This window comes from Diprion similis, chromosome 9 (genome assembly GCF_021155765.1).
Source record: "Diprion similis isolate iyDipSimi1 chromosome 9, iyDipSimi1.1, whole genome shotgun sequence".
NCBI classification, from domain to species: Eukaryota; Metazoa; Arthropoda; class Insecta; order Hymenoptera; family Diprionidae; genus Diprion; species Diprion similis.
Window position 1 is genome coordinate 3,878,921 of NC_060113.1, and position 12,748 is coordinate 3,891,668.

A 12,748-nucleotide genomic window follows, 5' to 3' on the forward strand; every position below is an offset into this window, starting at 1 on the left:
AACTCACGTTGAATCTCGGTGACCGCTTTTTTTTTCTATTTAAGCGGTCGTGTGCACGACTGACATTTATTCCTGTGCAAAAAACGCTTTACCATTATATATATATATATATATATATATATATATATATATATATATATATATATATATATATATATATGTGTATAATAACAGTAATAATATAATTACAATTCGAAGCTTGTTAGTGAGATCGGGGAATACGACATATTAAATCAGTATAATCATCATCATCATCATCATGATCATGATTCATCATTCACACACAAACGTAATATTATGTACAAAAATATCACGTTTAATTTATTTCATTATCGCATGCAACAACCAATCTCGGAAAAAATCTCCCCCCCCCCCCCAAAAAAAAAAGAAAAAAAAACCGAAACACTTAAATTTTCCCGCAAACATTACACATTTTATAAAGGGTAATTATAAAAAAGGAATAGAAAGAAAGAAAGAAAGAAAAAACAGTTCTCCTTTCGCTACCCCATCTCACCGACAAGTTTCCTTATTATAAATAATATACACTCTACGTCTGTATGATACTTGAGGTAATATCATAGTCATAATTGTAAATTATAGTCTTAATTAACTTAATGATATTATAAGGAAAATTCAGCCAGCCAGAAATTCAAATATTCTCCACGGGTGAGAAAAAAAAAAAAAAATGATATATACATATATGTATATTATACATACATGTATGATATAAGTCACCTCGATAGTCACGCATAAATCGTACCAATCAAAAATTGTACATAAATGTATGAAAACAGGAAAAAAACAAAAACAAAAACAAAAATAGAAAATTTATGATATAGACGTGCGTTCATTTTTATTTATCCGTTATAGTTTGTCGTTAACAAACAGATTAATCGATTCGTCGAGCAAGAGAAAGAAAGAAAAGAAAAAAAAAAGCACACATATCCACCCTATCACTTATGCATCATTCGCGAATATTGTTCAAGGTTATCGAACCGTCATTAACCTAGCATTGACGGTACATTAATAATAATAATAATAGTAATAATATTAATAATAATAAGAATAAGAATAACAATAATAATAATAATAATTTCGGTCGATTTATTTTGTACTGTGTACATAAAGGGATTATTATTATATTTTTATGATGATGATGATCGAAATTCCATCAGTATAAGAGCTTCGACTATATTATTCGGAGTGTACCAACCGATCAATTTTTCGCATACGATTGTTTCGCCGAAACAGCGCGTATTATTTTAACGTTTATATTATATATACATATATACATATATACATATATATATACTCAAAGATACTGTTTTCACATTTTCCTGAACAGCATAAACTTCATTTACAAAGGGGGGAGAGGAAAGGAAGGAAAGAAGAAGAAAAAAAAAAAAATAGACGCACGATATATCATAATATAAAATAAGGAATCTTTAATCGCGATATTAGAATGTACGATAGAAGGAAAGAGAATAAAAATAGAAAAATAAAATAAATAAAAAAACCACCAACAATATATGTAAAATGTATAAATACAAAATATAACGAATGAGAAGAAGAGAGAAGATATGTTTGTATTATCAAGTATAACCAATGCAATGAATACTATCGAAATAATTTTTCCTTTAATTGCAAGAAATCATTGTACGTTAATAACAATACTATAAAAATTTAACGTTTCAAATCTTTGTATCCGTATATATATATATATATATATATATATAGTTTTGTTACTTAAAACAAGTAAAACAAAAAATGCTATAGTATTATACCTTACATTATTATTATTATTATTATATGTATATACCCCATAACTACGTTATTTTGTATTACGCAATCGAATGTATCGAAGAGAATATCGATTACCCCGCGGTTATATTTTGCACGCCGAAGACTTGAAAATGAAAAATAAGGGTGGATGCAGAAAAGAAAAAAAGAAAGAAAAAAAAAAGCAGACTCCTCAGGTTTTTTATCCTTCGCCAATTTTTTATTTTCTCATAATTTCCAATTTCATCGCATTTTTTAATTCATATGTAATAAAAAAAAATAACAATAATAATAACAATAGTAATAATGATAATAACGTAGTGCATCTATGTCGTGTAATATCATGTAAAAAAAAAAAAAAAAAAAAAACTTTCGCGTAGAAAAGGAAAAAAATAGAAATAAAAAAAAAAAAAAAAACTAGAAAAAAGGAAAGAAACCGTTGACCAGATTTTTTGCAACCTTAAGAATAGAACCACGGTGCAATTTTTCTAGGATAATATATTTATTTGTATATAATATGAAAATACCAACTTATGATATATATATACTATATATATATATAGTAAGTTTACTTTCGATGTAAATAATGTCCTCCTACACACGTATAATTGTAGTAAAAACATTATTATTATTATTATTGTTATTACTATTATTATAGATATAGATATAAATATATATATATACTGTCGATTCTAAAACATTATATATGTAATAACCTCAAGTGGTTTACAATAAATCGATTATTTTTCTTTAAAAATCATCTTTCTTACAATATAATTACAATACATCCCACAATCGTAATCCTTCAATATCAATATTACATGCTTATGTATATAAGGTAAGTTCTAGCGATGGCTCGGTATACTCGGTGAAAAATAATCGACGCATCGATAAATCTGAGTTAAAAAAAATATTCGAACCCGACACGATTGAATCGGTAACAAAATAATCGATCATTTTGTTTCTTTTTTTTTTCAATTCGAAACGGTGCATTTTTTAACAATATTTCGTAAATTTCACTACGTAGTCGGCGAAATGTATATAATATTTTTATATATATATATATATTTTTTTTTTGTTGTTTTTTTCTTCACAATTTATAGTTTCGTTTCAGATATCTTTCAATTTCATGTGAAAATATTCATTTATCTTTGACTTGATATACTATATATTAAATAGCTACTTGGTGCGTAAGACAATGATAATAATAATAATAACAATAATTAATACTCTAATCACAATCAAATTGATAATTGCGTTGCGTCGTTCGCGGTAGTAAATTAAAAAAAAGCGATTGTGATGAAAAATAATCGAGTTTGAATGAAAAATAAGCAATTTTACACCAGATCAATCGGAAGAAAATAATTGATTTAATCGAAAATCAATAATTTTACGTCATTCTCGTTATTATGTTCACGCAGCGCAGCGTTACGTGAGTATCCATACGACAAATCGTCGCGGGAAACTAGGTTCAGAGAAATTGTTGGTGGATAGCATATACAGAGAATGTCTATAATAGATATGAGGAATTCCATGTCAATACGACCCGAAGTGGGCAGATTTTCCCTTCTTACTGTTTTCAAGCTTTTTCGCAAGATATTTTTTTTTTTTCCCCCTTCATTTTGCTGATAAAAAAAAATATTACCAACCGTAAAACGGTTCGGAAAAAGGTGAAAAAATTTTCAAAAATCCGTTGTGACGTATAAAATTGTTTCAGCAACCATTCATAGTAAAATGACTTTCGTTTCTAATTATTTTTTGAACGTTTTTCTCTTTCGTATAAAGCTTGAAAACAGTAAATAGGGAAAATTGCTTAAGGATTTTCATAAAATTATTGCAAAATTTGTAATTTTGTTCGATCGATAAAATCGTTTCTAAAAATTGTAGAAAAATCAAATCAAGTCTGATAAAAAAAAAAAAATATAAAAAAACCGATTACCTTTCAAAGTGAAAATGGCGTCCCAAATCTGAGTGGTAAATGGTAAAACCCAGCTCCAATTGTCGTGGAATTCCCCATATATATACTCTGTGAAACCGACAAAGCTCTCTCTCTCTCTCTCTCTCTCGATGAAGTTGGTTAAGTTAATCATCGGGAGCCGGACTCTCTTGGGTGAGTGTTCCGCACAAATTATCGGAAATATGTTACGTGGACATGGCTGAACGGCGTCCCTTTCGACCACCACCACCACCACCCCCATCCCCCTTCGCCCACCAACCAACCAACCCCCTTTCGAAGCAGCACTTACTCTGAGAATCCGTAGCGAAACGCGATGCTCCATGCAGAAATTCGAATTTGTTAGCTAAATTATGTCGACCTAGAGAGGCTAATCAAAATAAATGGCCGCATGCGGCCAAACCGTCGGCCGGCGAAAACCCCCGCGTATTTCGAAGTGAAATTTGTTCCAATTGTCGCGCAGTTGATTGGAGAAAAATCTATGTTTGTTATTTATTTAATCTTATTACGAAACATTCGTGAATTGCAAATCGAAAAGTACTCGAATTTCATGAGAACAAAATGCGTGAATATCGATTCTTCCTTTTTGAAATATCGCTTAAGAATCGTTAAGAATTCTCGTTGATTCGTTCAACTTCTTTCTACGATGTTAGCTAGTTTTTTTTTTTTTTTTCCTCAAAAGAATTTTACTTTATACAAGTTTATACGCGTTAAATATTCAAATTTTAAATACAACATTGAACGGATAAGATTTATTTCGACATGAGAAAAAAAAGAACATTTTTAAGACTCATATAATACGAGGCTAACAAAAATGATTTTTTAGATTCGTGCCACGTATAATTATTATAAGTTGCACAAGATCTCAGGGTAGGACAAAAAAATTCTACGCACAGCATGGATTTTATAATTTAATATACCATACAAATATCACGATTCTTTGCTCTTGTTATTATTATTATTATTATTATTATTATTATTATTATTATTATTATTGTTACTATTATTATTATCATTATTGCGAACTAACGATAAGTACCAAAGCTTATAGCATGTTTTTCTCTCCATTATTATACCTTCGGAACGGAAAAGAAACGAAAAATAAAATTCACCACCCCTCGCGAATATGGGTTATCCGTATACATATATAATGTATAATAATATCATAGCGCCGCGTGACGTAGCGCGACGTCGTCGCGTCGTTCTGAAATATACTGATTATTCGTCGAAAATTCCTTCTACCCCTGAACGTCTCTTACTGGATACGAGAAAATCGCGACAACTCAGCAATAACTCATCTCAGTTTCAACATCTAGTGTTTCCAAGTTTGTGTGAAAAAAGGAAAAAAAGTCTAGTCAACTTGGCCGGAAAGTGCTGCTTAAGAAGAGGAAAAAAAAAAGGGTGGGAAGGAAGGGGGGGGGGGGGGTAAGGGACGAAAAAACCGCGACTACAAGGAAAGAGAAAAAGTAAGAAAAAAAAAGATACGTCGCAAACTCGAGATAAAAAAAACAACAATATATATATAAGAGACCGCAAAAAAAGAAATCGAATATCAAAAGTTTATTCCGTTCGCGAAGCGGCCGGCGAACGCAGCTGCTTGTAATCAAAAACTGAGAAAACACGCGCGGATCCGCAGACGCACGCGAGGAAAACACTATATTGCGAAAATTTCTAGGCTCTCGTATATTTATGGTGTAAAGGAGAATCTGTCATCCGTTAGCGGTATGCATGCACGGAATGCGAGATTTATTCTTCCATTTATCTTATACGATATATAGAAAAACCACATATATATGTATATATATATATATATATATATATATATATATATATATATATATATATATATATATATATATATATATATATATATGTATTAGGGTGAGCCGAAAAAAAATTACTATTTTTTTTTTCGCTATTCACCGACAGAATGTCGTTCGAGATGACGAAAAAACAATTCTATAAAAACTTAAAGAGTTCTTAATATTAATATCGAGAGCTCAAACTTTGGAAAAAAAAAACAAAAAATTCTTCGTCGTCGAACGATATTTTCACGGTGACTGACGAAAAAAACAAACCATTATCAATAGAGAAAAAAAAAAAAAAAAAAAAAAAAAAAAAAAAAAAAAAAAAAACAGTCATTTCAGAAAAAAATAGTTCGCGATTTTCCACCGTGGCACCCTTTAGTGTCAGTCATCTTTTAGAATTTTTCCACCGAGTTTCGGTTTCACGAGACTTCGTTTGATATTGAAAACTAAATTTTCGAAGGTTACGTAAAACGAAAGAAGAACGTGAAGAAAAAACCACCACCACCACCACCCTAATATGCATAGTAGAACGGAAAACGAGTGCCTTGAAAGTCTCTTAGGTCTGTGTATTCTACAATACATACATGTGTTTGTATATATATATATATATATATATATATATATATATATATATATATATACATATAGGTGTATATAACATACAATATATATCTAGGCGAGCCTGGGCGAATTGTATCCGTAACTCAATTTGAGGATATGATAGGATTTACAAGTAAAGTTAGATTGGAAAACATTGTAGGGGCTTAAATGCCGTGTAGTATTAGGAAAGCCGAGCCGAGCTGAGCTGAGCCGAAAGAGAAACGTGTAGACTGGGGGCTGCTTACATATCGTATTTTAGAAGAGTGGCATGCAAAACCTTCTTTCTTTTCATATGCAGCATGTATATATACTATATATATATATATATATATATATATATATGATGCAAATCGTAATAAAACATCGTACATATATAAGTGAAAAAACTTTTAAACCCTCCGATGTTCATAAATTTTTTTTATTCACGCCTTATTTCAGTTTCTTGTTCATTTAACTTTCTTTCTTTCTTTCTTTCTTTCTTTCTTTTTTTTTTTCGTTGTCGGCAGTTTAAACAATTTCTTTCCATCTCCCCTCTTTCTACTTTCGCATTGCAGAATATTCGCACCGTCGATCACGGAGTGATAAGAAAAACGAAAAAAAGAAAAAAAGAAAAAAAATACGATAAAAAAGTGCAGCGTGAGAAGGGGTGAAATGCACAGCGAAGCGTGTAACCGGTGACAGTCGATTATAATGCGCCTGCAGTTCCGGTCTATTCGAAGCCGAATTTTCAATCTGTTATCGGCATTTCGCACGCACGAGCGAGCAAATTGCACGATATAAAAGAAGGTTTGTATTCACGTCGGATAACAAAGGGAGGGAGATTCTATCGGGGTGAAAATAAATAAGGAGGGGGATGAAAAGAAATTTTCAAGTTTATAGAAGATGATTCTTATATCGGAATTGCGATGCTTGTATACGTCGTAGCTAGTTTATAGGTTTGAAAATAAGGATATTTATAGTTTTTTCTTTCGAAACGAATAATTTTTCATTCGTATTTTGCAAAACGCTTACGTTATTCGTATGCTGTGGTAGAAATTTAATCGCGATCGTGAAAATCGTAGTTTATTTTCATTTATTAGAAAATTTGTCCATTTAAATAAATTCGATTGGTCGAATTAAAATTCATTGTTTTTAACGTATAATTATTTATAATTGTAATTAAATTTCAACAAAGAAATGCTGTAGTAATTATTTTAATTTGCAATGAAATGAAATTGAGATTATTATGCTGGATAAGTTTTAGAATTTTTCGACTATGCGAGAAAAACCAGTTTGTGAATTTTCGGATAAGGTATCGAAGATACGAAACCTTTTCTAAAAAATATCAAAACTGTAAAAATCAAAGTAAAATTTCATCTCATCAGGTGAAAAAAAATCCGCATCGATATTTCGCAGGGATGAAATATCACAAGTCTTTCCCCTCGACGCTTTTCGAAATTGATTTTACTTTTCTTCTTCTTCTTCTTCTTCTTCTTTTTCAAGTTTCGCTTTGCGACTATTGACAAAGTCCGCATTCCCGAGAGCGGGAAAATAAATCGTGGCTGTGATTGCCCAAGTTGCGTGCGAGAAGTACATAATATAGCAGAAAACTTTCGAGATTTGCATAGGTTAGAGGGTGAATATAAGGAAGCGTCAAGAGTGTGCATCTGAAGAATCGCTTTTGAAAATCACCAAAGTTTTTCTATTTCCAAAAAATATAATTATACATGCGTTTCGAAAGAACCTGAAAATAAAAAACCTCAATCCGTAGTTTCTACAATTTTGTCTGATAAATCAGTGAAGATTTTTTTTATTCGAAAAATAATTTGAGAAGCTGACTGGCGCCAAAAATCGATATTTTTTCACTCGTTCTTATTGCAGTATATTCAGCACTCGTTAAATTTTTATACACGTTGGCTGGAAATATTTTCTTTGAAAATACAAAAACTGAGAATACTAGAATTATATGAATAAAAGCTTGGATATCGACGCTTAATTTTCAATCACTTAACCATACTTGAAATTATCGTAGGTATTCAACCGTATAAAATTCACAAAATAACACAACTATATGCCAAAATGACGGGAAAAAAGTGTTTCAGTAAATTTATGGAGAAGATATTCCGCTGACTAAAATGATTAATCGTATAGAACGAAATTGAACGAATCTACCAGATTTTTAATAATTTTACAGCGATTATCGACTATCGAATATTTTGTTCATAATTTCATCACCTATTTGCAATTTTTCTATACATATATATATATATATATATATACAGAGATTCCGTAACTTAGAAATTGAAAACTAATAAAAAGTATGGATTTTTGGCCATCCAACTTTCTCAAGTAAACGCCAGAATCAGATTCCTGCAGTTTCCCATCAGACTGTCTGTGACTCACTGCCAATTATCCGCATTTACTGAACTGGATAGGCAAATTCATTGCTTATGGCTATGCAATCGAATCGCGAACGCATCGATCCGCCGGAACAGCGAGGCGTCTGCAACTGACAGCCGCTGACAGTTTGCAAAATAAAGAACAAAAAAAAAAAAAAAAAAAAAAAGAGAATTAGAAACCGTCAGCAGTTAGAACGCGGCCTGGATGCAAATATATTCTGCATCGGAATTAAATTTTACCTCTAATCGTAAAATAATCGTCACACTCACGACCAATCATCCGTATCAAGTAGCCAAAAATTTTTTTAATCTCCTCTAACTTATTACCGTAAAAAAAAAAATTCTTCCGTTTAGCGAAAAAAAAAGAAGAAATTCGTTACCTTAAAAATCATGAAATTTCGACAATAATTGTAATATATAATCGCATTTGTACAATCACATTCAATTTCCGGTATCGCAAAATCAGCCCAAGGCGATTGTTAATTACGTTTGTTCAAAAATTATTTAAGGTTAAAACATACTTATGTCAAATTTCACGATTTTTTTTTTCATTTTCACTATTAAATAATTTAACATTTCTCAAAGTTCATATTATCTTCTTTACTGAAACATCGAAATTTTCCCCAAAACTTCCGATTACTCAGCGCGAACTAAGTTCTTAACGTAAAGCGTTGAAAAAAATTCATATTTTTTTCAAAATCGCAACAGAAGTTTTTTGTAGAACGTTCGATTCCCTACACAAATACATGAATCGCTCCTTACGATGCACGTCAATTCGTTGTTGAGTAATAAAATCACAAAGTAAAAAGAAAAGAAAAGAAAAAAAAAACAGCTTAATATTAATATTAAGACCTCAAACTATGACAGAATTCGTTTTTTTTTTTTTTTTTTTTTTGTTTGTTCGTTTAATTATCCTGAACGATATTTCCACGGTGACTAATGAGGAAGTAAAAAAATTGATAGTAATTTTTTTTTGGCCCACCCCAATACGCACATTCCAACGATACCGTATAGAATATTCATTCGCTAAGCAATCGTTATTACACACTTTCATCACTCTCATTAACCCGATTACTTATATACCGCTGAGCTATAAGCACAAAGGCACGGTTTGACATCAGGCCGCGTCGTTTAAATGAATAAATTAACGGTGGTGTACATCGTGAAGGTGAATCGAATTATTCAAATAACGTTTAACAGGCTGGGACAACAGGGCATAGAACTCAAGGATTCAGGACTCAACGTATATATAATACCAAGCTCGATCCACCACACAAGGCATTGCTGGAAAATCTTGAATCGCGACGAAATGAGAAACGAAAGAATCAAGCCAAGCCAAGGCAAGCCAAGGATATTACTTATTTTTAATTCACGGCTGCTTATTTTCATTACCCCCCCCCCCCCCCCCCCCCCCCCCCCCCCCCCCCGCCAAAAATCGTGAAAAGACGATAAAAAAAAAGCCCGATTCCGTGCTTAATTACAATTCTTCGATATTGCTTCTCGTATTAGCGCTGCTCAAGAGTCTGCTTGTGGACCGAGGAACCGAGGGAATTGATCTGCAGTGAAAATATATCGACTCGAACAACGTATAGGTTACACCTGTACAATAATTCATCTTGTTCGAGGGTGAATCTTTCTTTCGTTTCCTTCCTTATTTTCCTTTTCTTTTCTTTTATTTTTTTTTTTTATTTTTTTTTATTGTTTATTCTCTCCCCTTCTCGATCTCGATGCTTTCGAAGAATATTCTCGCGACGCTCTCTACTACGCTTCATACACGTGTAGTGATATATATATATATATATATATATATTTCGGATTTGTGTGGTTGTATATGTATACAACAATATTCGTAAGTATTGGAAACAACGACTCGAGGGATGATTCATTTTTTCCCGTCTTTCAATCTCTTCGTCTTTTTTTGTCGAGTCCTTTTTATTTCTATGCAAAGAGAAAAGAGAATAAAAAAAAAAAAACACTAAAACCGTCCGTCATTTTTTCTTTTTCAAATCAACGAAACTGGACTGTCAAAGTAATCGTCAATATTATTATATATATTATTATACCCTCAAATCAATTTCTTAATTTTCTCTATCTTTTGACACTTGGAGCTTGCATTTGTATTAAAAGATATATATATGTATATAAATTTTCGCAATACAAGGACATACACTATGACACGAAGAGGATTGGGAGATGGAGAGGGGGGGGGGGGGGGGGGATGAAGGATGATCGTCGTGTGTTTTCGGTTAGAAAGATTTGGGAGAGGTCCTGAACGAAGACCAGACTGGAGATCTCACGATGCCCGGAAGTCTTTTATTCCTGTGAATAAAAAAAAAGACCAGAAGATCTAGCTCGCGGAACTTTGAGTTAGATTTGGTATGTATGTATGTATGTACACCTGTGATATATATTTTCAAAGGAAAATAATCAATCGATAATGTTTTTCCGCAGCTTTGACGAAAGGTTTAAAGTTTTTTTTATTTTATATATAAAAAAAAATTTTTAAAACAAAAGATTTCACTTCTAGTTAACAGACAAATGTTAATTGATGGATAAAGAAATATCTTTCGTTTGCTTTGCAGCAGTGAAAATTTCATTCCAGAAAAAAAAGCTTTCAAAATTTGAGAGAAAATCAGATAGTGGGAAAAACTGCGAGACATTTTATATATCATGATGTAGCTGTTCCGTTTCGTTCTTTTCATATATTTTTCAACCCTCTCTCTCTCTCTCTCTCTCTCTCTCTCTTCCTTTCTTTCTTTCTTTCTTTCTTTTTTTCTCCCTCGCTCTCTAGTTTCGCCCCGTTTTTTCGATATCTCCCGTTCTTCTTTCCAATTCACGAACTCGTGGGACTGTATGATTTATTGCCACCGCCGTCAGGCGAGCACAGTTTCGTTGACAACGGGCCTTTCCTTCAAGTCGGTGAAAACATTCCACCCCCTGTGACCTCCCCACGTTTCTTTTATACGAGGAAACTGGTAAGGGGGAGGGGGAGGGGGAGGGGGAGGGGGAGGGGGAGGGGGAGGGGGAGGTAAAAAATGTAAAAAGATCAAAAGATTGAACGGCCAAAATAGTGAATTTCTAACGAAGCGAAAACTCAATTTACAGAATTTAAAGATGTCGAGATTTGAAGTATATGGAGATGTTTGAAAATTTGAATGGTCGGAACAGAAAATGCAAAAACTTTAGAATCGTCGGTAAATCTCTTGATAATGTAGAATTGTGTACAAATTCTCGAATTTGTCGTTCTATGTTTTCACCTGTCCGTATTTTGTCTTCCTCTATTTCGACTTTCTACGTTCTCAATTGTCTACACTTGGACTTTCCACATATTCAAATTTTATGAACAAGTTTTTCGCGTCTATGAAAATTCGATATTCTAGTCCCTCCGTCAATTATCGAAAATTCTAATTTTTTATATACCCCAACCTTTTGTCTCCTCCGAGCCTCCCCAACCGTTTCTTCACCATTTGCAGATTTTTTTCCCAAACACTTTGACTTTGATTGACAAAATGTGAAAATCCTCGGAATTTGTTGAATATTTTGTACATATATTTTTAATTAATTCTTATTTGTCCTGAAAGTATGACAAATCATTTGATTGAATTGTGAGAAAAAAAAAAATACAATAAAAAAACACCAAAATATTATAATCTTTCGTCGATATTTTTCCGCGCATGAAACACAACTTTCTCTCTAATTAAAATGAAAATCAATTGGAATAGAGATAAGAAGAAAATGTCACGTATTAAGGATAGATTTTATTTTATGAGAAAAAGAATAAATAAATCTATTCCAATCATACAAGACGTTGAAGTTAGAATAAAAGCGATCAAACGAGTGGGACGAGAAAAAAAAAATCCGATACTTACAAGACTTCAAAGACGTGAAAATAAGAAAAAAGAAAATAATAATACTCCGGTATTATGTATCACTGGATTTATTTTTTACACGGTATATTGATAGCGCGTAAAAATATAGAATTTCAAAGTAATTTCAGAGTGATTTCAAAAAAATTTTCCTCAATTTCAACCTATAACTTATTTATTATAGAATAATGATATACGAGCTGACAATGAGATTGAAAATGGCAGAGTTTGCAAATGATTTATTAACTCTGTGAAATTCTCAATCACTGCAGCAGATGCCGAAATAATAGCTGCACACGTATATCCATCGATATATTATAAATATTGTATCAAGTAAAAGAGAGAAAAGAAAAGAAAGAAAGA